Below are 24321 nucleotides of genomic sequence, written 5' to 3'. Positions count from 1 at the left end.
AGATATGTGTACAGACCCCTGTACTCTGAATAGATGTTCTAAATTAGCATCTAGAACCATACCCTGAATTCTAGATGCCTTGGTTAGCCTAGTTCTGACTTATAGAAGGGTCCTGTGAAATACTTTTGGTGGGTAATGAGATTAAAGATATAATGGCCAATATATGCCCTATAGCATTATATATATTTGAAAGGAGGCCCTGAGGTATTTCTTGGGACTGCCAAGTTTTTGCAGTTAATAGGAGAAGTAATTGGAGCTACGGATTACCTAAAAGTGTTAATCCACTTAGGATATATAATAGCTTTTAAATCCTCAATGTGCTAGACTTCTTCTGTCAGGCTTAATGCTTTATGTCGTCACTTGATAAATGCTGTTTCCACTAATCAATCATTCATAAAGTGCATTGGCCACATATTGTTTCAGCTAGAATGAGCAGTGATCCTAACTATTCTAAATAAAATATTAGATATACCCAACCAGTGCAATTAAATCTGACTTTGGGGCCAGGCGCCATAGCTCAAGCCTGTAATCCCAGCACTTTGGGAATCTGAGGAGGGCAGATCATGAGGTCAGACAATCAAAACCATCCTGGCCAACATGGTGAAACCCCATCTCTACTAAACTACAAAAAATTAGCCAGATGTGGGGACTGAGGCAGTGGAATTGGTTGAACCCAGGAGGCAGAGGTTGCAGTAAGCTGAGATCGTACCACTGTACTCCAGACTGGTGACAGAGCAAGACTCCATCTCAAATAAAACAAAACAAAAAAACAAAAATTAGCCAGACATAGTGAAATGTGCCTGTAGTCCCAGCTACTCAGTAGGCAGAGACAGGAGAATCGCTCAAACCCAGGAGGTAGAGGTTGCAGTGAGCAAAGATTGTGCCACTGCACTCCAGCCTGGGTGACAGAGTGAGACTCTAAATAAATAAATAAAAATAAGATTGACTTTAGTACCTTCTTCATGTGGCTCATTCCTAAATGCTGGCTCTTTTCTTGGCCCTTTTGTATGTTCCTCAATGACTGTCTCCTTTGCTAGGGACCTCTTATTGTTTCATTCCCCAATCCTGGACCGAAAAACCTGTGGCTGCTCATTTAGATGGTCAATTTAAACGTGGTTTGAAGATACAACCTTCTAAGATAATTCAAGTCTGGCTACATTCCGTGACACTCATATGGCCCACAGGAGAATTTTTCTTGCAAAGTTGCGAGTACAGGCCCTTTCTGCTGTAGGTCTCTCTCTCTCTCTCTCTCTCTCTCTCTCTCTCTCTCTCTCTCTCTCTCTCTCCCTCTCTCTGTTCTGCCATCAAAGCCTTCCCTAGATAGCCCATTGCTTTAAGACTTTTCCAGGTGACATAAATTCCAGGGCACAGTCAACTTGCCTAAATTTCCTTTACTTGGCTTGAGGTGGAGATAGTATGGGATAAGCACTCTCTTCTTCCCACTCCTGGAAAGGGGAACAAAAATGCACAGCACTCCAGAAAACTGTCTCTTACCTTTTTTTTTTTTTTTTTTTTTTTTGAGACAGGGTATGGCTCTGTCACCCAGGCTGGAGTACAGTAGCACAATGTTGGCTCACTGTAACCTCCATCTCTTGGGCTCAAGCCATCATCCTCCCACCTCAGCCTCCCAAGTAGCTGAGACTACAGGCATTCGCCACCACACCCAGTTAGTTTTTGTATATTTAGTAGAGACCAGGTTTCATCATGTTGCCCAAGCTGGTCTTGAACTCCGCTTTAAGTTATCCACCTGCCTCAGCCTCCCAAAGTGCTGGGATTACAGGTGTGAGCCACCAAGCCTGGCCCTGCTAGGCATGTTTATCCTCCAATCTTCTTTCATCAATCCTGATTTATTATTCCTGGGAGGTGTGTGAGAATGGAGGATTGCTAAATGGCTTTCACATTCTACCAGCATGTCCTGTGGGGATGGTCTGGCATCCTCTTTTAGAATGCTTAGGGTACTTCATATTTATTTTTCTCAGCTTTGGAGCCTCTATTAAAAGACCCACTGAAGGGTCTCATTTAATATGCCATATATCTTAGAAATATGTGCCTGGATTGTTCTACGTTCTTTTTTTTTTTTTAAATGTGTGCACTTTTACTCAACTGGTCTCAAATCAGTGTACAGGTAAGCCCTGGCTGCCTCCACCCACTCCCAGGGAGACCAAAAGCCTTCATACATCTCAAAATGGGGGGACAAAAAAGGAGGGCCACAAAGGCTGATCATTCAAAATAAAACAAAATGAAAAGTATTAAGGCAAAGTGTTTTTTAAATTGCATTACACAATTTACATGAAAGCAATGCTATCACCTCCCCAGTGTGGACTCAGGAAAGGACTGGGCCATTCTCCTTAGATAGAAGTAGGGTGGCTTTTAGGCGGGCAAGGGACTTTCTGTTACAATGCATTTCAGGATATTTGGAATGACTATTAAAAAAAAGAACAACTGACAAAGTCCTCGCCCACCCTGTAGAACTTTGGGGCATGCTCACTCCAACTGACTGCTGTCACCTGCACTGTCCCAGTTTTTAAGTCCTGAGTCAAGCCCCTGATGCCCAAAAAACAAAAACAAACACACACACACACAAAATAAAACCAAATAAAGCCATGACAATCTCACGTTGTTTTCTGGGCAAGTTAGGTTTTGTCAAGAAAGGGTGTAATATAACTAAGTAACAGTCCGCCTAGAAGCATTTGTAGTGGATGATGGAGAGCTGCAGGGGTTGGCCTCAAAGTATTCCTGCTTGCTGATCCACATCTGCTGGAAGGTGAACAGAGGCCTGGATGGAGCCATCGATCCACACGGAGTATTTGCGCTGGAACAGAGCAATGATCTTGATCTTCATCGTGCTGGGCGCCAGGGTGGTGATCTCCTTCTGCATCCTGTCGGCGATGCCAGGGTACACGGTGGTGCCGCCAGACAGCACTGGGTTGGCGTACAGGTCTTTGTGGATGTCTACGTTACACCTCATGATGGAGTTGAAGGTAGTTTCGTGGATGCGACAGGATTCCACGCTCAGGAAGGAAGGCTAGAAGAGCGCCTTAGGGCAGTGGAACCACTCTTTGCTGATAGTGATGACCTGGCTGTTGGGCAGCTCGTAGCTCTTCTCTAGGGAGGAGCTGGAGGCCTCCACTGCCATCTCCGGATCCAAGTCCAGGATGAGGTAGCACCGCTTCTCCTTGATGACGCGCAAGATTTCCCGCTCCGTCGTGGAGGCGAAGCTGTAGAGGTGATCCATGAGGATCTTCATGAGGTAGCCAGTCAGGTCCCGGCCAGCCAGGTCCAGACACAGGATGGCGTGGGGGAGGGCATACCCCTGGTAGATGGGCACAGTGTGGGTGATGCCATCGCCAGAGTCCATCACAATGTGACCAGACGCATACAGGGACAGGAGGGCCTGGATAGCCACTTACATGGCTGGGGTGTTGGAGGTCTCAGACATAATCTGGGTCATCTTCTTGCAGTTGGCCTTGGGGTTCAAGGGGGTCCTCAGTCAGCAGCATGGGTGCTCCTTGGAGCCACATGCAACTCTTTGTAGACGTTGTGGTGTCAGATCTTCTCCACGTCATCCCAGTTGGTGATGATGCCGTGCTCGATGGGGTACTCCAGGCTCAGGATGCCTCTCTTGCTCTGGGCCTTGTCGCCCACGTAGGGGCCCTTTTGACCCATGCCCACCATCACACAGGTGTGGGTGGGTAGCGGAGCTCCATGCTCTCAGGGCAGACAGAGTCTCAGCGGTCTGTTCTATGTTCTTAACCTTTTTTTTTTTTTTTTGGTCTTATGGAACTCTTGACTTTCTGGTAGAATCTGGGACCCCCTATCCAAGTAATGTTTCTATGTGCATAAAACAAATACATAGGATTACAAAGGGAACCAATGATATTAAAACAGAATTGCACCCTTGGAGCCTATGGAGGTCCAAGTACTCAGGTTAAAAATTTACATAAAAATGCTAGTTCTTTCTTTCGGGTTTTTTTTTTTTTTTTTTTTTTTTGAGACAGAGTCTTGTTCTGTCACCCAGGTTAGAGTGCAATGGTGCCATCTCGGCTCACTTCAATCTCCACCTCCTGGGTTCAAGTGAGAATCTTAGTTGTTTCTAAGCATTACTATATTTGTGTTTCTTTTTCCTTTCCTTTTTTTCTTTTTCTTTCTTTTCTTTTTTTTGAGATAAAGTCTTGCTCTGTCACCCAGGCTGGAGTGCAGTGGTGTGATCTTGGCTCACTGAAACATCTGCCTCCTAGATTCAAGCAATTCTCCAACCTCAGTCTCCGGAGTAGCTAGGATTACAGGCATGCACCACCATGCCTGGCTAATTTTTGTATTTTTAGTAGAGATGGGGTTTCACCATGTTGGCCAGGCTGGTCTCAAGCTCCTAACCTCAAATGACCTGCCCACCTCAGCCTCCAGGTGTGAACCAACGCCAGGCCTATATTTGTCTTTCTAACATGGCAGGAGGAAACTGAGACATCAAAAGGATAAGAACCTTGCCTAAGACCATGTGACAAAAAAAATACATATTTAGACCGAGCATGGTGTCTCACACCTATAATCCCAACATTTTGGGAGGCTGAGGTGGGAGGATCCCTTGAGTCCAGGAGTTTGAGACCAGCCAAACTCCTGGGCAACATAGGGAGACACTGTTTCTAGTAAAATTTTTACAAGTAGCTGGGCATGGTGGCAAGTGCCTGTGGTCCTGGCTACCCAGAATACTGAAGCAGGGAGATCACTTGAACTCAGGAGTTCGAGGCTGCAGTGAACTATGATTGTATCACTGCACTGCAGCCTGGGCAATAGAGTGAGACCCTGTGTCAAAAAAAAAGAAAGAAAGAAAGAAAGAAATATAGTCTCTGTCCCCAGTTCCTGACACAGAGCTCCTAAATCTCTTGGAATTTCCTGGTTGATAGGAGGGTATTTTTTTCTATATTCTTGCTGGGCTCCTGGATAGCTTCGGGATAAAGGCTGGTCACCAGAAAATTCAAGCTATGATTAGAAGCTTAAAAATTTTGGCCACATACGCACTTTATCCTTTGTGGAGGAGAGAGGAGTTGAAGATTGAGTTAATAATCAATTATGGTTACATTGTCAGAGGGTTCAAACCTAAGCGACTTGAGTGACGGCTAGGAAAATGAGGCTGGCACTTGCTGGGCTGTGTTCCCAGAAAGTCAGGCATTCTTAGCTTCTAAATGTTCACTGTTAAAGGAACAGATTGATAATGTTTACTAAACAGACCCAGACTTGGGAGGAAGTGGTATCCTGATATCCCTGATATCTTCAGAGCAAAAGCATTCCTAATTTTGCTTTAAAGATAATCATATTGATTCTTGCAAAATATAGTAATTAAGAAAATTAATCCTTTATCACAAACCCTTGTAGCAGAGCACATCTCCCTATGGTCTTTTTTTTTAAATCCTATATAAATGAATATTGTACCTAAGTGGATGTGTTCCTTTTCTTCCTTTTGGGAATGCCCTCCTCTGTCTATAGAGTAACTGTATGTTCACCACTTTACTGCCTTAGTAAACTTGTTTTCACTTTGGACTGTGGACTCGCCCTGAATTCTTTCTTGTGTGAAATCCAGGAACCCTCTCTTGGGGTCTGGATTGGGACCCCTTTCTGGTAACAACATTATGAGGCCTCCATAGAAATCCCTGAAGTACGGGATTCTAACAGCTTCTGAGTTGGTGAACACATCCATATCCCAAAAAGATGGTGCACCCTGCTTCCATGGGGACAGAGCTCCTGCACTCAGCTCCTTCCAGATCTTGTTTTATGTACCTATTCATCTGGCTGTTCATCTGTGTCCTTTGTAATATCTCATGTAATAAATCAGTAAATTTGAGTAAATGTTTCCCTGAGTTTTGTAAACCATTATAGCAAATTATCGCATGGGAGAAGAGGGTTCTGGGAATCCCTGATTTATAGCTGGTTGGTCAGAAGTACAAGTGACAACCTGGGACTTGCAATTGGCATCTGAAGTGGGGGAGTCTTTAACGGATCTGGGTGCACACCAGGTAGATAGTATTGAATTGAATTGAACTGTACAACACCCAGTTGATAGACACTAAATAAAGAGTGGATTTATAATGAGCCATAATTGGAGACTTTGGTGGAGAAAAAAACCTCTATACATTTCGTGTCAGAAGTGTTGAAAGTAGGGAAAAATAGTTTCTTTCCTTTAACCATGCATCTAGTAAGTGGCCAAGAAAGGATTCAAACCCAGGCAGTCTGACTTCACAGCCTTGGTCTGATATTATGCAGATACGATCCCCTAAATTTGCTAATGGTTGCTATAGCATGTATTAGAGCATTTGTACAGAAGAAACAACTGATAGTACTCCGTGAACTCCATTCTCTGGTTTAGTGAGCAATACACTGTGGCCTGGTTATCTGGGGGAGGTATGGGCCTTTAGAATTGATCCAGGCTCCAATTTCTTTTTCCTGGTCTCTGATATCAAAAGACATTGAGTCCCCTGTCGTGGTTTAAGCCACTGCTTGTTTGGTTTTCTTTTACTTGTAGCTAATATAATGTTAACTAATATATGCAATAATGGCTAAAATTGGGTGCAATACTCTGCCATACCCAAAGAAAGGAGGCTTGGAGCAAATTGCATTTGGTTTATGAACATAAATTAAATGTGATATTGCTTTCTATTTTACTTATTTATTTTATCTTATTGTTATTTTGTAGAAATGGGTCTTGCTGTTGCCCAGGCTAGTTTCAAACTTTTTGCCTTAAGGGATCCTCCCTCATCGGCCCCACAAAGTATTGGGATTACAGATATGAGCCACCTCACTTGGCCTAAATGTGACATATTTTATTCTCATGCTAAAGAATAAAATCTGTACCCACTGTATAATAATATTTCTCTCATAATGTTTATTGTGGAATTAAGGAGATACTGTTCTCAGGAAAGTTGTGTTGAGTGGTAATCATCATCATTACTACTCTTCACATTTGGCTGAATGTTTGGAAGTTGTGGGAAAAGGGAAAGAGGAGGAAATTGGGAAAATAAATGAAAATAGCCTTATAAATTTCAGGATCTTCAAATCTCAAGAGATCCATTTACCTTATAAGTGCAAAATACTTTCACATAAAACTCAATCTGTGCAGCATTAGCTATTATTAATTTAATAATATCATAGATTGGTACTGCCATTCTTTCTATTTTCCATTTGATTAAATAGAAATTTTGAAAACAGAATTATTTTGGCTTTTCACCACAAACACACTCAGCAACTAGAATTCTTAAATCTGCAGGTTTTTTTTTTTTTTTTTTTTGACACAGCCTGGCTCCGTCGCCCAGGCTGGAGTGCAGTGGTGGGGTCTCAGCTCACCACAACCTCCGCCTCCCGGGTTCAAGCAATTCTCTTGCCTCAGCTTCCTGAGTAGCTGGGACTACAGGCATGTGCCACCATGCCTGGCTAATTTTTTTTGTATTTTTAGTAGAGACAGGGTTTCACCATGTTAGCCAGGATGGGCTCAATCTCCTGACCTTGTGATCTGCCTGTCTCGGCCTCCCAAAGTGCTGGGATTACAGGCATGAGCCATCATGCTCGGCATTTTTTTTTTTTTTTTATCTAGATGGAGTCTCCCTCTTGTTACCCAGGCTGGAGTCTCCCTCTTGTTGCCCAGGCTGGGATTACCGCAACCTCCACCTCCCGGGTTCAAGCAATTCTCCTGCCTCAACCTCCCGAGTAGCTGGGATTACAGGTGGGTGCCTGGTTAATTTTTGTATTTATAGTAGAGATGGGGTTTCACCATGTTGGCCAGGCTGATCTCGAACTCCTGACCTCAAATGATCCTCCCACTTTGGCCCTCTTTCAAAAAGAGAGAGAGAGAGAGAGAGAGAGACCCCTGTGTTCTATTGGAAGGTATTTAGGTCAAAATGTAAAATAACTAATAGACATCACAGAGATGTTTCTAGTAAGAGTTTAGGCGAATAAGTTTATTCTAAAGTTACTTTAACATAAAGAAAAATAAAAATTAGATTAAACTATAGGGAAACAAGAGTTTGTATTTTGCATTTCTAAAAAATCTTATGACTTCGAAACTCTAGAAAACCATGTGCCATTTCTAAATTTATTTTTTAAAAAAAGCTGCATCTGCTGTGTATATATTTAAATGACAAAAAAATCAGAGAAGTACAAGAAAATTACTGCTTCTCCAAGTTAAAAAATATACCTTAAAATTCTTTCATATTTTCCCATTTATTTGTCTTTTTCAGTAATAGGTTGATTCATTTGTTCATTTTTCTACATTGTGCCTTGTAGTGCGCTGAAGGCTGGAAATACTAGAATGTGTAAGAAAAATTCCTGCCCACAGCTTGATTCAAGAAATGGAAAAGTGAACAACAAATCACTGCTGTATATAATAATGACGTTACAATGCATATTGTATAATCAAGCAGCAGTAATAATATCACTAAGGAACAAGCTACAGAATATAAGGAAAGGCCCACACAGCATAGAAAAGTCAGAAAAGGCTTCTCCTAGGACACGGGTATCCAACCCTTTGGCTTCCTTGGGCCACACTGGAAGAATTGTCTTGGGCCACACATAAAATACACTAACAGTAATGATAGCTGATGAGCTAAAAAAGAAAATGTTCTGTGCATAATTTTCATGATATCCACCACCATGGATAAGCAAAAAAGTTGTCACATTCAAAGGGTTGGACATGGCTGCCCTAGAAGGTGTCCCTTAAAGGATGAACAGAGTTCACTTTTGAAAGAAAGGACATTCCATGTATAAGTAAAGTAGCCCTAAGTCGGAGAGGCACAAGCAAATGTTTTGCTTTTCGGAAAAATGAAATGTAGGTCAGAGTAGTTCGAGGACAGGTGTTTGATTGGGCCTAGCAAAAGGCTAGGGAAGTGGAGTAAATTTGGGTCAAACAAAGGCCATGAAGGACTAGGAAGCAAGCAAGGTGCCTAGGGCACACAGTTAGAAGTATTCGCCGGTTCCTGCAAATATAGGGTTCTTAGATATTGCATTCTAGGCAACTTATTTGCCTCATCCTAGGACCTTAGTGAAAAAAAAACTCTTTGAGGCAGGGAAAAGTTATTGAAGATGTACATGACCGGATATAAATTTTAAAAAGTTATGCTTAGAAGTATGGCATTGGACTAAAAGAGACTAAAATAGAGTCAGAAGACATGTAAGGAAGCTATTAAAATAACCCAGGTAAGAATTAAGAGGATCTGTACAGAGGAACCCTCCTAGGTTCCATCTGCCATGCAGTCAATTTAGACTGCTCTGGCTGAATGCTCTTGGACAGGCACTGGACACAGGTGAAGACAATAAATCCATTCTTCGGGATTTTCTTTTTTTTAAGATGGAGTCTTGCTCTGTCACCCAGGCTGTAGTGCAGTGGCACAATCTCAGCGTGTTGCAACCTCTGCCTCCCGGGTTCAAGTGATTCTCCTGCCTCAGCCTCCTGAGTAGCCATGATTATAGGCATCCACCGCCATGCCTGGCTGATTTTTGTGTTTTTAGTAGAGATGGGGTTTCATCACGTTGCTCAGGCTGTTCTCAAATTCCTGACCTTGTGACCCGCCCACCTTGGCCTCCCAAAGTGCTGGGATTACAGGCATGAGCCACTGCGCCCAGCTGTTTTGTTTTTTTTTTTTTTTAAACCAGGAACTCTGCTTTTGGAGAAAACTGTAAGACAGCAAAATTAGGAAGTGAGTGATGGGCCAGGTACGGTGGCTCACACCTGTAATCCCAGCACTTTGGGAGGCCACAGCAGGCAGATCACTTGAGCCCAGGAGTATGAGACCAGCCTAGGCAACATAGCAAAACTCCATCTCTCCAAAATTACAAAAATTAGCCAGGTGTGGTGGAGTGCACTTGCAGTCCAAGCTTCTCGCAGGGCTGAGATGAGAAGATTGCTTGAGCCCAGAGGATCACTTGAACCCAGGACATCAAGGCTGTAGTGAGCCATCACTGTTCCTCTGTACTCCAGTTTGGGTGACAGAGCAAGACCCTATCTCAAAAAAAAAAAAAGAAAAAAAAAGAAAAAATGAGTCATAAAAAGATCTTAGGAAGCCATAGCAATGTTTGAGTCCCTGGTTCTAGCTATCATTGCTTGGATTCTATAAGTCAATATATCTCCTTTTTGCCAAAGATGGAGCATCCAAATTCTGTGTCCCAGCTCACTTATGGGCTTCAAGTGGCTTACAGGTATGACAAGACAGTGATCCCTACTGGAAACCTCTAATAGCAAGCATTCTTGTCTATTGATCCCAGTGCATTATAGTTTTCTGAATGACCTGATCTGAGAGTCTAAGAAAACTTTGAGAAGCACTAGTCTAAACTAGTCTCAACTGGGGGTGATTTTGGCCCTTGGGTGACTTTTGGCAATGTTTGGAGACATTATTGATTGTTATCACGGAGAAGGTGCTACTGCAATCTCGTAAGCAAAGACTAAAGATTCTGCTAAACATCCTACAGTGTACAAGAACCACCCTCCACATCAGATAATTATTTAATCCAAAATGTCAATGTCATGTCATTTTTTAGAAACTTTGAGCTAGGGTAACCTGAATCATTACTCTAAGAATGAACAGATGATAACAGATTTTTGGCAGAGTCGTCAAATGTCAGTGCAAAATTACACATCTAAGTCAAGATACCACCATGATGGGTGGGGAAATATGTGCTTCCCTGTCATCTCAAGCCAAGTCTGAGGGGCTTCAAGAGGACCATTGGGAAAGATGATACGTGCTCCCTGACTCTTAGAGAGATAATATCTGATAACTGATGTATATTTGAAAAGTCCTAAATCAAGAGACTGAGGCTGCTTCTGAGCAGAAGATGCATATAGGGGCTGGGTGTGGTGGCTCATGGCTGTAATCCCAGCACTTTGGGAGGCAGAGGTGGACAGATCACTTGAGGTCAAGAGTTCAAGACCAGCCTGGCCAACAATGATGAAACCCTGTCTCTGCTAAAAACAAACAAACAAACAAAAAAAACAAATAAAAATTAGGTGGGCATGGTGGTACCCACCTGTAGTCCCAGCTACTTGGGAGCCTGAGGCAGAAGAATCACTTGAACCTGGAAGCAGAGGTTGCAATGAGCCAGGATTGCACCACTGCTCTGCAGCCTGGGTGTCGGAGCAAGACTTTAAAAAAAAAATTCATATAGGACTGATTTGGAACAGTTCACACTTCTGCGCAAGATACTTGTATGCTTTTTGTGGACTATGTGAGAACCTCATGTAAGAGAGTTGGATTGTGTCATTTTGAAAGTGGCTGTCCAATAGGAATGCCAGTTTGGGTGAGAGGATCCCTGGAAATCAGGGGACTGAGGAGTGGGTCATAGATGACCATCCAAAAGATACATTGCTGAGCCAGGAAACTGCAGGTGAGGGTTCCAGTGAAGCACTCCATGAGAGAAGGGGTCAGTTTCAGACCTGAAAGGCATTGACTGCTAAAACTATGTCAGTCCAGAAATATCCTTTCTGTTCTTGTCTTCTCCAACTGTGGAGGGGCCCAAAACAAAAGGCTAATAAGCCAGGGAGAAGGGAGAACAGGTAGAGAAAGTGGCAGAGAATTTTTCAACTGTGAATTTTTGATACTGCACTGGACAGGATTTTTTTTAATACTGGGGGAAAAGGCCATCTTTAATATTATTACTAAAAAATGACTGGAGGACTTTTTTTTTTTTTTTTTTACAGAAAGGGTCTCGCTCTGCTACTAAGCTGGAGTGCAGGCATGATCATAGCTCATTCACTGCAGCCTCAAACTCCTGGGCTCAAGGGATCCTCCCATCTCAGCCTCCAAAGTAGCTGGTACTAGAGGCATGTGCTGTCATGTTCTGATATTATTTAAAAAAATTTTTTTGTAGAGACAAGATTTCACTTTTCTTTCTTTTTTTTTTTTTTTTTGAGATGGAGTTTTGCTCTTGTTGCCCAGGCTGGGGTGCAATGGCATGATATTGGCTCACTGCAACCTCCACATCCTGGGTTCAAGTGATTTTCCTGCCTCAGCTTCCCGAGTAGCTGGGATTAGAGGCATGTGCCACCATGCCCAGCTAATTTTGTATTTTTAATAGAGATGTGGTTTTTTCATGTTGGTCAGGCTGATCTCGAACTCCCAACCTCAGGTGATCTGCCTGCCTTGGCCTCCCAAAGTGCTGGGATTACAGGTGTGAGCCACTGAGCCTGGCCAGGCTTTCACTTTGTTAACCAGGCCGGTCTGGAACTCCTGTGCTCTATTGATCCTCCCACCTTGGCTTTGAAAAGTGCTGGATTATCGGCATGGGCCACCACACCTGGCCTGGCGACTGTTTAACTACATGAAAGTGACTGGAAAAGCAAAATGCTTTGCCTAAGATTTCTTTTAAAATATAATTTTCTTTTTTTGTTTTTTGTTTTGTTTTTTGAAAGACAGGGTCGCACTCTATTGATCAGCTGGAGCTGAGTGGCACAATCATGGGTCATAGCAGTCTTAATTTCCTGGGCTCAGGTGATTCTCCCACTTTACCCTCCATAGTAGCTGGGACTACAGTCATGACCTACCATGCCTGGCTAATTGTTTCATTTTTTATAGAGACAGGGTTTCACCATGTTGCCTAGGCTGGTCTTGAACTCTGAGCTCAAGCAGTTGAGGCCTTCCAAAGTGTTGGGATTACAGGCATGAGCCACCGCGCCTGGCCCAAAAACATGTTTTATTTTATTATGGTATGTTATATACATTTTTTGAGACAGTTTCGCTGTTGTCACCCAGGCTGAAGTGCAGTGGCACGATCCCAGCTCACCGCAACCTCCACCCCGTGGGTTCAAGTGATTCTTCTGCCTCAGCCTCCAAGAAGCTGGGATTACAGGCAACTGCCACCACGTCCAGCTAATTTTTGTATTTTTGGTAGAGACGGGGTTTCACCATGTTGGCCAGAATAGTCTCAAACTCCTGACCTCAGTGATCTGCCCACCTCCCAAAGTGCTGGGATTACAGGTGTGAGCCAATGCACCTGGCCCAAAAACATATATTAAAGCCTCAGTTTAAATCAGCGTTTCTCAATAGTGGCACTAATGATGTTTTTGACTCTCTCATAACATCAATGCAAAGGAATGTGACTAATTCTTTTTCCCACCAGTCCTCCTCAGAAATATTGCCAACTATCCACTCAGGGGACAAAACCACTCCCAGTTGAGTGCCAACAAGTTTTTGAGTTCTTCAGTGCTAGGCTCTGGGAATATTATGAATAAGATAAGCACTGCTCCCATTGAGGAGTTCAGTAGAGACAGGCAAAAAATTAAGTATACCAAAAAATTTAAGATAATTACAAATTATAATATATCTCTAAAGGAAATAAGCAGGATGCTGAAATGGGAAATAATGGAGTGAAGAGCACTGTGTTAAACAGACAATATCTAGGTAGGAGTTAGCCAGGTGAATGAAGGATAGAGGTTGGGAGTATCCGTAAAATTGTCTCTAAGGAAACAACAATTACAAAGCTTTATTTAGTCTCAGGTACATAAGCACCAAAATATATATTTTTTACATTGCTATTTTTACTTGCCATTACTCAGTTACAGAAATGAGAAGGTATTTGTTTTTTATATGACCATTGAATTGTCTTCTTCCCTCCCTGTTTCTACCCTTCCTTCTTTTCTTTTCTTTGTTTTCTTCCTACTCTTCATTTCTTCTTTTTACTCCCTTTCATTAGAAGAGATTTCAGTACCTGTTCTAATGCACAACTCTAAGTCATATATTTACATTATATTCTTCATGAATGGTATCTCTAGAATTCAGCTCCAGAATCAGTGTGACTCAGCTGGATGTCCACATACTCTCTAGAATTCTACTCCAGAATCAGTGACTCAGCTGGATTTCCACACTTTGGAATGTATAATCTCTTCTCTCTGGGGAAAGTTGATTGATTTATTTCCTAATGATAGTATTCTTCCTTATAAGCCATTATAAGCCATCAGGAGATACTGTTTGGGGAAAAGTAAAAGATAAACAATCTTTTACTTTTGGACTATGGGATAAAGGATACAAACAAACACCCAAGGGCGGGAGGCAGGAATCCACGGAAGTTAAAAGTGGGAGAGGTAAAAAAAAAAAAAGAAAAGTGGGAGAGGTATTGAACTGTATTCTATCAGAGTGCATTTGTCTCCTGAGAACTGGTCCATTGCAAGAACTTCACCTGGTGTCCACACGAGAAGTACTTGCCTACTATCATCTAGGCATTAGTCTTGAGCTCCCAACCTCAGGTGATCTGCCCACCTCGGCCTCCCGAAGTGCTGGGATTACAGGCATGAGCCACTGCACCTAGCGATCTAGGCACTAGTCATACCTGCTTTGAACAGCCTTATCAGTTGTCTTCCTTGCATTGACACTGCCCTAGAACTCCTCCAGGACAGGAAAGCCCAGAGAGGATCTTGATTACTAAGCAGAATGGTGATAGGACTTGGACGTTGAATTGAATTTGCTATCACACTATAAGAACAGAATACCCTGATACATTTTCAATATATGAATTTCTGTGCCAGGCGTGGTGGTTTATGCCTATAATCCCAGCACTGTGGAAGCCAAAGTGGCAGATCATGATGTCAAGAGTTCCAGACCATCCTGGCCAACATGGTGAAACCCTGTCTCTACTAAAAATACAAAAATTAGCTGAGCATGGTGGTGCACACCTGATGTCATCTCTTCAAGAGGCTGAGGCAGGAGAATCACTTGAACCTGGGAGGTGGAGGTTGCAGTGAGCTGAGATTGTGCCACTGCACTCTAGCCTAGTGTCAAAAAAAAAAAAAAAGAATTTCTGGAGAAGTGACTTTTGCCTATTTTTCTATTTGGTCGCTGTTTTTTTTTTTAAAATTGATTTCTGGAAATACGTATGTAGATAGACCCCTTATCAATTATATGTAATTCAAATATCTACGTTTTTTTTTTTTTTTTTTTTTGAGATGGAGTTTCACTCTTGTTACCCAGGCTGGAGTGCAATGGCGCCATCTCAGCTCACCGCAACCTCCGCCTCCTGGGTTCAGGCAATTCTCCTGCCTCAGCCTCCCGAGTAGCTGGGATTACAGGCATGCGCCACCGTGCCCAGCTAATTTTTTGTATTTTTAGTAGAGACGGGGTTTCACCATGTTGACCAGGATGGTCTCGATCTCCTGACCTTGTGATCCACCCGCCTCGGCCTCCCAAAGTGCTGGGATTACAGGCGTGAGCCACCGCGCCCGGCTCAAATATCTTTTATATGGCCTAACTTGTCTTCTCTCTTTTCTATTCTTTTCTTCTGTAGATCTACTCTGTGGAAAACTTTTCTTTTCTCTTTGTTCTCTCTCTCTCTCTCTCTCTCTCTCTCTCTGTTTCTCCCTCTCTTTCTTTCTTTTAGGTGAAGTGCAATCTTGGCTCACTGCAACCTCTGCCTCCTGGATTCAAATGATTCTCTTGCCTCAGCCTCCTGAGTAGCTGGGATTACAGGCGTGCACCACCACACCAGGCTAATTTTTGTATTTTTAGTAGAGATGGGTTTTCACCATGTTGGCTAGGCTGGTCTTGAACTCCTGACCTCAGGGGATCCGCCCGCCTCACCTCCCAAAGTTCTGGGATTACAGGCATGAGCCTCTGCACTGGCCGTAGACAACTTTACATCTCTTAATGGTATTTTTTTTTTTCCAGAGAAGGTCTCACTTTGTCACCTAGGCTTAAGTGAAGAGGCACAATCATGGCTCACTGCAACCTCAAACTGGGCACAAGTAATCCTCCACCCAATCCTCCAGCCTCTTATCCAGGATTACAGGCGCCTGTCACCATGCCCGACTAATGTTTGTATTTTTAGTAGTGATAGGGGTGTCCCTATATTGGCCAGGCTAGTCTCAAACTACTGACCTTGTGGTCTGCCCACCTCGGCCTCCCAAAGTGCTGGGATTACAGGTGTGAGCCACCACGCCTGGCAACAATCTTTATGTTACTTTATTTTATTTTGAGATGTAGTCTTCTCTGTTGCCCAGGCTGCAATGCAGTGGCACGATCTAGGCTCACTGCACCCTCTGCCTCCTGTGTTCAAGAGATTCTTCTGTCTTAAGCCTCCCAGAGTAGCTGGGACTACAGGTGCGCGCCACCACGCTCAGCTAAGTTTTTGTATTTTTAATAGAGACGGGGTTTAACTATGTTGGCCAGACTGGTCTCAAACTCCTGACCTTGTGATCTGCCTCCCAAAGTGCTGGGATCACAGGTGTAAGCCTAGACATACGGCCAACGATTTTTATTAATTTAACCTTTTTTATTCACAGATTTGAACCTCAATAGAGTGCATTTTAACATTACATAATTAGAAAGCAAGACTCCTTCAATGCTCCAGGCATTAAGCAGATACTAAGGTTTCAATAAATATTTTATTTGATCTTCTTGATTTTGGCCTAAGGGGAAAATGGTGAGATAAATTTCTTCTTTGCATAGGTGGAAAAGGGAAACATAATTGCTTTCAGAGAATCTAGGTCCTAAGAAGTTGGGGGAAGGAAGATGAGAGGAGGAAATACAATGTTGAATTGAGATTTTTTTGCACAAGATCGGAAACCTGAGGCCCTTCAGTGGCCAGCCTTAATGCAGTTTCTGTAATGCATGGAGACAAGACCTCATAATGGTCGTAGTGTGTGACTGTGGAAGAGGAGGAAGACACATGTAAAAAAGGGGGGGAAAAAGCCTCAAAGTGTTGCACTTACCCTGTACGGTTAGTTTGCAGTCAGAGCAAGGAGCCAGCCCAAGTCGCCGCACCTGAGCCTGGCCCCCGTGGCCCCGCCCCTGGGGCGGGCTCTCTTCGAGGCTCCGCCCCCCCCCCGCCCGGACGCCCCAGACTCCTGCAGCGGACCGGGAGACACCGGAAGGGGCCGCGGCTGCTGCGGGAAGTGGCGGCTTTGGGAGCCTGACACTTCACGGGCAACGCTGCAGGGCGCCCTCCTGACGCGACACTGCCCCTCTCCCAGGGCTGAGAAGGAAAAGAGGAGCTTGCGGAGGTGCGGCTGCAGGCCGCTGTTGGTCGCGCTGGCGGGTCCCGCAGGCAAGGCCGTGGAGGTGAGCGCAGCGCGGCTGGGAAGGGCGCGGGGCCGAAGGGCGTTTCGCTCTCCTCCTGGGTCCAGTCTCCGTTTTCGCTCCCGGGCACAGGGGCTGCGGCCGCTATAGCGGCCTGTTTTTCTTGGTCCTAGGTGGCGGTGGGTGCGCGAGCGGGAAGAAGGCCTCTGCCTCTCGGTGCTCTGCGTTGCAGAGATAATCTGGTGGTCGCCCTGTCAGGGGTTGGCGGAGGACGGGAACCGGTTGTTGATTTGAGGAAGGGTCCTCAGGAGTTCTTCCCTGGAAGCGGGAGGGGCAGGCTCCGCTCCTTTCTCGTTCTCCCCATTCAGGCGTGCCAGTCCCTCTAGGTGGGCGACTGAAAGCCCCGCAGCGCGCCGGCTCCTGCGTTCTGGTTTCGCTTTGCGGCGCTGTTGAGGGGGCCGCCCCGTTATTTATTGTTGTGAACGGAAAAACCGAGGTGTCATCGTCCTTGGAATTTTTTTCGACCAGTATTGATCTTGACTGAGAGGTTACCCCTTATCTTCTGTCCATCTGTAGCTTTTGTTTGTATGAAAGATCCATAGCGTGTGGTTTCCACTATTTCTCATATCCAAAACGCTCTTCATTTGAATATTTACAGGGTGCAAGTTGAGCTGTTGGACGATGAGATTTTCTTAGGTGTTTTGCACTCAAGTACCGTTGGAGTTTACATTCTCATAGAATCAGTGTTAGGCCTGGAAAATTGAGCCAAGCCAGAGCGTGAAATACTGGCAGGAGCATAGACTTAATTGAGGATGAATTTTACCATAACGATCTCTAGACCTTTTGCTTAATAGATATGTGGAATTAGAGATTTTTAAGCTTAATCAGATTATTTTTCCTTTAAGGAAAACGTGTTACAAAAAGTAACGAGGCTGTCCTAGTTCCGTTTCTGGTTGAGACAGAACGACTGTATCATCTGGAAAGGTCTGACCATATATTATCACCATAGGTTATTTGACTTGAACATAATACAAATATTGTTAGTGAATTCATACTATTATAAATAAGGCAGAAAATTGGAATCTTGCTGAAAGACAATGCTAGTTTTAAGGTAATAGTAATAGTTACGCAATGCTAGGAGTATTGTATTATTTCATTACTTTGGCAGGATTGAAAGAAAGGACAGTACAAAAAATATTCTTGGAATAAAATAGTTGACCTGATATATGCAAGAGAGATAGTCTACTTAAGACTGCTTCTTATTTATGATCTGGTTTATTGCCAACTTTCACTTTTTTCTGTCTTTTCTGAACTTTTTATAACTTAATAATAAGCAAATCGTTTTATATAACTGCAGTTTAATGACATTAGATTGTAGTAAATAGGTGATTTTAAATGTTTGAAATTCAGAATTAAGGAGATAATTCTTACATTTATGTAGTACTATTAGAATTTTCAGTGACCTTTCACTTCCACATTTATTTGATCCTCATGCCAGTCCTCTGAGTTTGGAATGCCAAGAAATAAAGATTTTCCCCATAACAGAAACATTTCAAGATTGTGTAAGGATCAGAATTTCCTAAAGCCTGAAATAATGTTGCCAAAGCAGCTTTTGATACAAATTGGGAATTCAGATAGCTGAAGATTGGAGCACTGTGGACTCTTCACAAGAAAATGAAGTACCTAAAATGCTGAAACATTTTTGGTGAAAAATGTGAAATGTAACCCTTTCTAAAAAGAAAAGGAATAAGTAACAGCTCTATTTAGTGCAGTTTTTAAACTTTAAAAATCTACATGTGACCGCAGGAGCATTTTGATAAGTGGGAAAACTCTAAATTAGAGTGTGAGATGAGTACAGTTGCTTATAACTGTTTATAAAAAGACACATGAATTAAGTACTATATCATATATTGAGAACTAGTATTTAAGAAACAATCGGTATATCAAAATAAATGTTGCTCTCAAATGTTCAGAAGGCTAAATAGGTCAATATTTCTACCAGGGGAAGGCCCTTTGGAAAATAAAAAGAATGAAATGTGGTTTCTGCCTTCAAAGCACTTGTAGTCAAGTGAGGCAATTTTTTACACAGCAACAGTAGATGCCTTAGGAGTTTTATACAAGTTGTTTAGGAATTTAGGTGAAGTAGACATTTCTTGTGATTGGGGCTTGGTGAAGATTAAATCTTTGTAGGAAATGGTAATTAATATTCACAAATCTCATTTAGAGGATATTTGGAATGAAGATTGCCGGATTGGAGCTATACTTTAGTATTATTAATTGTGGTAATGTTAAGAATAGATTCTATTTTTCTTTCCTTCTAATATAAAAAAGAAAAAAAAGAATAGATTCTAGAACACATAAGTAGCTAGAGAAATCAGTTAGGGGACTGTGTTTTTCTCTTAATAGACTTAAGGCTCTCATTAATTAGACTCGTAAGGAGCAATGAGACAGATTTTCTAGTAAAAGAGAAATAAAAAGATTAGCACTAAATTTCTTTTTCTGTGTTGTGGTTTTGCATGAAAATTAAGAGTGATTAGATAAGTATTATAGGACTTTGTGAAATCTTCAACTCCTCACAGAGGTTTGAATGATTTTATTCTCATAATATTTGTTTAAAGGGCAAGAAACAGTTATTTAAAATGCCTATCAGCAGGTTTCATTTGTGAAAAGTCTCCCTGAACACTTGTTTTGAATTGAGAATAAAATAAACTTTTCTGCTTGTTATTGCACTCTTCATCGATAGTTCCTTCAATTTGTCAATTTTTTTGGCTTGCGTTTATTGGGTAGCAATTTTCTTCTATGATAAATATGGAAAGATAAGCCATGAGCTTATTATTTCATTGTATTTTTGCTATTAAATAATTCTTAAGTATAATATTTAAAATGGTACTGCTGGATTAGTACTGGTGGAACCATAGTCTAGATTGAAACTGTTGAAAGACAAATCAATTTTCCTATAATCATAGAATCCTAATTCTGTGTTTTTAGTGCAAAGTGCTTGCTGTCCTTTGAAACACCTGTGACAGTTATTCACCCTCTTTGTTAACAATTATGAAGCACATGCTCCATACATGAAATATTTGAACCAAAGTCTTCACCATTGATTGCATATGCTGTTCTGAGTTTCTCAAGTTGCATAGAAAGGAAAGGATCCCAGCTGGGCATGGTGGCTCACAGCTGTAATCCTAGAACTTGGGGAGGCACGGATCACGAGGTCAGGAGATCAAGAACATCCTGGCCGTGGTTAAACCCCATCTCTACTAAAAATACAAAAAATTAGCTGAACGTGGTGGCATGTGCCTGTAGTCCCACTACTCAGGAGGCTGAGGCAAGGGAATCGCTTGAACCCTGGAGACAGAGGTTGCAGTGAACTGAGATCGAGCCACTATTTTCCAGCCTGGGGACAGAGCAAGACTCTGTCTCAAAAAAGGAAAAGGAAAGAAAGAAAGGATCTCTTTGGTCATCATGTTCAAGTAATTGGAACATGTGTGTCAAGTCTTGCAACTTTTGCCTTCTGCTGTGTAAACATCCATGCTTTCAGTTTGTAATGATTGACATTTACTGAGTACTTACTATATCACTCTCTTCTGAGTACCTTATTTATGCTAATATATAATATGTAATTATATATTAACACATTTATTATATATAATTATATAATTAGCTATATATATTATATATTACTCTCTAAAACTCTATGAAAGTGGACATTTGTAATTTTATCAGTTTTTTAGATGAGGGAACTAAGGCAAAGAGAATAAACTTACTACTGGCACCCAATCTAGGAGATAGTGGAGCCTTGCTCCAGAAGCTTTACTCTTAGCACAGTGCTATCTTATAAGATACCATTTTCAAATTATTTCTTTTAAGGTTTTCTATGAGAGGCACTCTTATTCTGTAGCTTTCAGTATTCTTCTTGGCACTCTTATTCTGTAGCTTTTACTATTCTTCTTAAAGAAAATACTGTATTCCAGATGTAATCTACTTAATGTACTCATTAAGACTGGCTACTCTTTTTTAAAAAAAATATTTTTCGGCCGGGCGCGGTGGCTCAAGCCTGTAATCCCAGCACTTTGGGAGGCTGAGGCGGGTGGATCACGAGGTCAGGAGATCGAGACCATCCTGGTCAATTTGGTGAAACCCCGTCTCTACTAAAAAATACAAAAAATTAGCTGGGCACGGTGGCGCATGCCTGTAATCCCAGCTACTCGGGAGGCTGAGGCAGGAGAATTGCCTGAACCCAGGAGGTGGAGGTTGTGGTGAGCCGAGATCGCGCCATTGCACTCCAGCCTGGGTAACAAGAGCGAGACTCCATCTCAAAAAAAAAAAAAAAATTTTTTCTTTTTCTTTTTTTACCACTCTATTCAATTTTTTAAAAATTAACTTTTTTTTTTTTTGTAAAGATGGGGGGTGTGTATCACTCTATTGCCCAGGCTGGTCGAACTCTTGGCCTCAAGCCATCCTCATGACCCTACCTTCCAAAGTGCTGAGATTACAGGTGTGAGCCATCATGCCCAGCAAGGCTGGCTACTCTTTTTATACTGAAACCTATTGTTCTGTTGATTAATTGAGCAGGAATTGCATTGTTTTATACTTCCTTAAGGGTCTAGAATCTAAATGCCTGACCCCCTTTTTTTTTTGGTCTCAGTTTATATGATAGATTTTTTGAACCCCAGTGTTGAATATTATATCCGTCATTATTAAATTTCATCCTGTTAATTTTAGGTTATTTATTATTTTTTGAGACAGAGTTTTGCTCGTCACCCAGGCTGGAGTGCAATGGTACAATCTTGGCTCACTGCAACCTCCTTTTCCTGGGTTCAAGTGATTCTCCTGCCTCAGCCTCCTGAGTAGCTGGGATTACAGGCTCCTGCCACTATGCCTGGCTAATTTTTGTATTTTTAGTAGAGATGGGAGTTTCACTGTGTTGGTCAGGGTGGTCTTGAACTCCTGACCTCAGGTGATCCCCCAGCCTCAGCCTACCGAAGTACTGGGATTACAGGTGTGAGCAACTGTGCCTGGCCAGTTATAGCTTATTTTAAAAAATAGTTTAATTTTCCTTTAAAAACTTATTTTTATAATTTTCTTTTTTGAGATGGATTCTCACTCTTTTGCCCAGTCTGGAGTGCAGTGGTGTGACCTCAGCTCACTGCAACCTCTGCCTCCCAAGTTCAAGCAGTTCTCTGCCTCAGCCTCCCGAGTAGCTGGGATTACAGGTGGCTGCCACCACACCTGGCTAATTTTTGTATTTTTAGGAGAGGTGGGGTTTCACCATGTTGGCCAGGCTGGTCTTGAGCTCCTGACCTCGTCATCTACTGCGCCTGGTCACTTATTTTTATAATTTTCAGTTTATATTTTACTAGCTTGCCTTCTGTAGCTTTATCCAGGTTATTGTTTAACATATTGAGCTGTTATGCCGGGCGTGGTGGCTCATGAGTATAATCCCAGCACTTTGGGAGGCTGAGGCAGGCGGATCACGAGGTCAGGAGTTCAAGACTAGCCAGGCCAACATGGTGAAACCCTGTCTCTACTAAAAATACAAAAGTTAGCTGGGCTTGGTGGTGTGCGCTTATAGTCCCAGCTACTCCAAGGTGGACCGAGGTTGCAGTGGTGCATATTGTACCACGGCACTCCTGCCTGGGTATGAGACTCTGTCTCAAAAAAAAAAAAAAAAATTGAACTGTTCTGACACCTGCTAGTGAAGACCTCCTGCATTCATATTAACCTTACGTGTAACTATTAAATAGCTACCAATCCTTCTGACATAAATTTTTTTCTCTGTAATTTGAATCTGACATTTTGTGAAGAGCTTTACTTTTTGGGATAGCCTAGGCAATGGAATTCAGGCAGTTTCACAATATTAAAAGCTCCTTCTCAGGTTACCAACTATGTTCTGATGTATAATTATTATATTAAGGCCAGGCATAGTGGCTTATGCCTGTAATCCCAGCACTTCGGGAGGCCGAGGTGGGTGGGTCACTTGAGGCCAGGAGTTTGAGACCAGCCTGGCTAACATGATGAAACCCCATCTCTACTAAAAATACAAAATTTAGCTGGATGTGATGACACATGCCTGTAATCTCAGCTACTCAGGTGTCTGAGGGATGAGAATTCCTCAAACCTGGGAGGCACAGGTTGCCAGTGAGCCGAGATTGTGCCACTGCACTCCAGCCTGGGCAACAGAGTGAGAATCTGTCTCAAAATAATAATAATAATAATAATAATAATATGGTTCTCTATGTTTTTTCTCATATTAAAATTTGAATAGCTGATTCATGATCTTCTATTAGGATAATGGGGTCACACTTTTGACCTGAAATATGGAGATTATATTACTAAAATATTCCCCCCTTAAAAGTAGTATCTTCAGAAGCAGTTTTGTTTTGTTTTTGAGACAGGACCTAGCTCTGTCACTCAGGGTGGAGAGCAGTGGTGAGATCACTACTCACTGAATTGCAACCTCTGCCGCCTGGGTTCAGGTGATTCTCCCACCTCAGGCTCCTGAATAGCTGGAACTACAGGTGTATGCCACCATGCCTGGCTAATTTTTTTTTGTTTTTGTTTTTTGGGTAGAGACAGGGTTTTGCCATGTTACCCAGGCTGGCCTTGAACTTGTGGGTTCAAGCCATCCTCCCACTTCAGCCTCCTAAAGTGCTGGGATTACAGGTCTGAGCCACCATGCCCGGCCCAGAAGCAGTTTTGAATCTACTTTAATGCAGATGAGCAATTAAGCCACTGGAGATATATATCATAGAGCATGAGTGCAGTCGTTTTCATCTGGAAAAATTTTCAGTTGGTGTTACTGCCATCATTACAGCTGAGAAAACTTCCAGTACAGTTAGTGCGGCAGATAGAGGAAAAAGCTGCCAGATATAAGGTTACAAAGATAAGGACAAACTGAGATAAAAGCTTGTGCACTCTTTGTGATTTTCAGGTTGTAAGTCACAAGCTTTTATAGGACTCTTAGTTTTGCAAAATCTGCTGTGAATTGGACAATAGCATTTCCATATATAACCGTTTTCTGTCTTTTCTAATGTTTAATACTCATCTCCTGTGACTAAATTATCAGACAAGAATGGAAGCATACATGCCTTTTTTCTTGTGGTATACAATCTGAGAAGAAATTGAAGTAGCTAAGAACTCCCTTTGTTTTACCCTACTATATCTGAATACCCTATCCTCAACAAATCTTTGTCAAAGGATTAAAAGAATGATTTTGTTGCCTTAGTGAATAAACTGAATAAAACTATGTAATGAGAATACTAAGGGCTTTCTTTTTTGATAGCATTGTTATTTATACGGGATACTAAATATTCTTCGGACAAATTGTTAGCCTTTGTGTTTA

General features: G+C 42.3%; 1 protein-coding gene and 1 pseudogene across 6 annotated transcripts in view; one reads left to right on the top strand and one right to left on the bottom strand.

Annotated features, from left to right (window-relative positions):
* Window positions 1–2467: 2467 nt before the first annotated feature.
* On the bottom strand, window positions 2468–3802 carry LOC144577031 (actin, cytoplasmic 1 pseudogene; annotated as a pseudogene).
* Window positions 3803–16798: 12996 nt separating this feature from the next.
* Window positions 16799–24321, top strand: part of USP33 (ubiquitin specific peptidase 33) — a 64479-nt gene continuing 56956 nt past the window's right edge. For all 6 annotated transcript variants that reach the window (XM_078332272.1, XM_054236435.2, XM_078332273.1 and 3 more), the window contains exon 1: window positions 16799–17018. The gene's annotated coding sequence lies outside the window, so the exon portion shown is untranslated. The remainder of the gene's footprint in view (window positions 17019–24321) is intronic.

The sequence above is a fragment of the Callithrix jacchus genome, chromosome 7 (genome assembly GCF_049354715.1).
Source record: "Callithrix jacchus isolate 240 chromosome 7, calJac240_pri, whole genome shotgun sequence".
Taxonomy (NCBI): Eukaryota; Metazoa; Chordata; class Mammalia; order Primates; family Cebidae; genus Callithrix; species Callithrix jacchus.
This window is presented reverse-complemented; position numbering and strand designations above follow the sequence as displayed.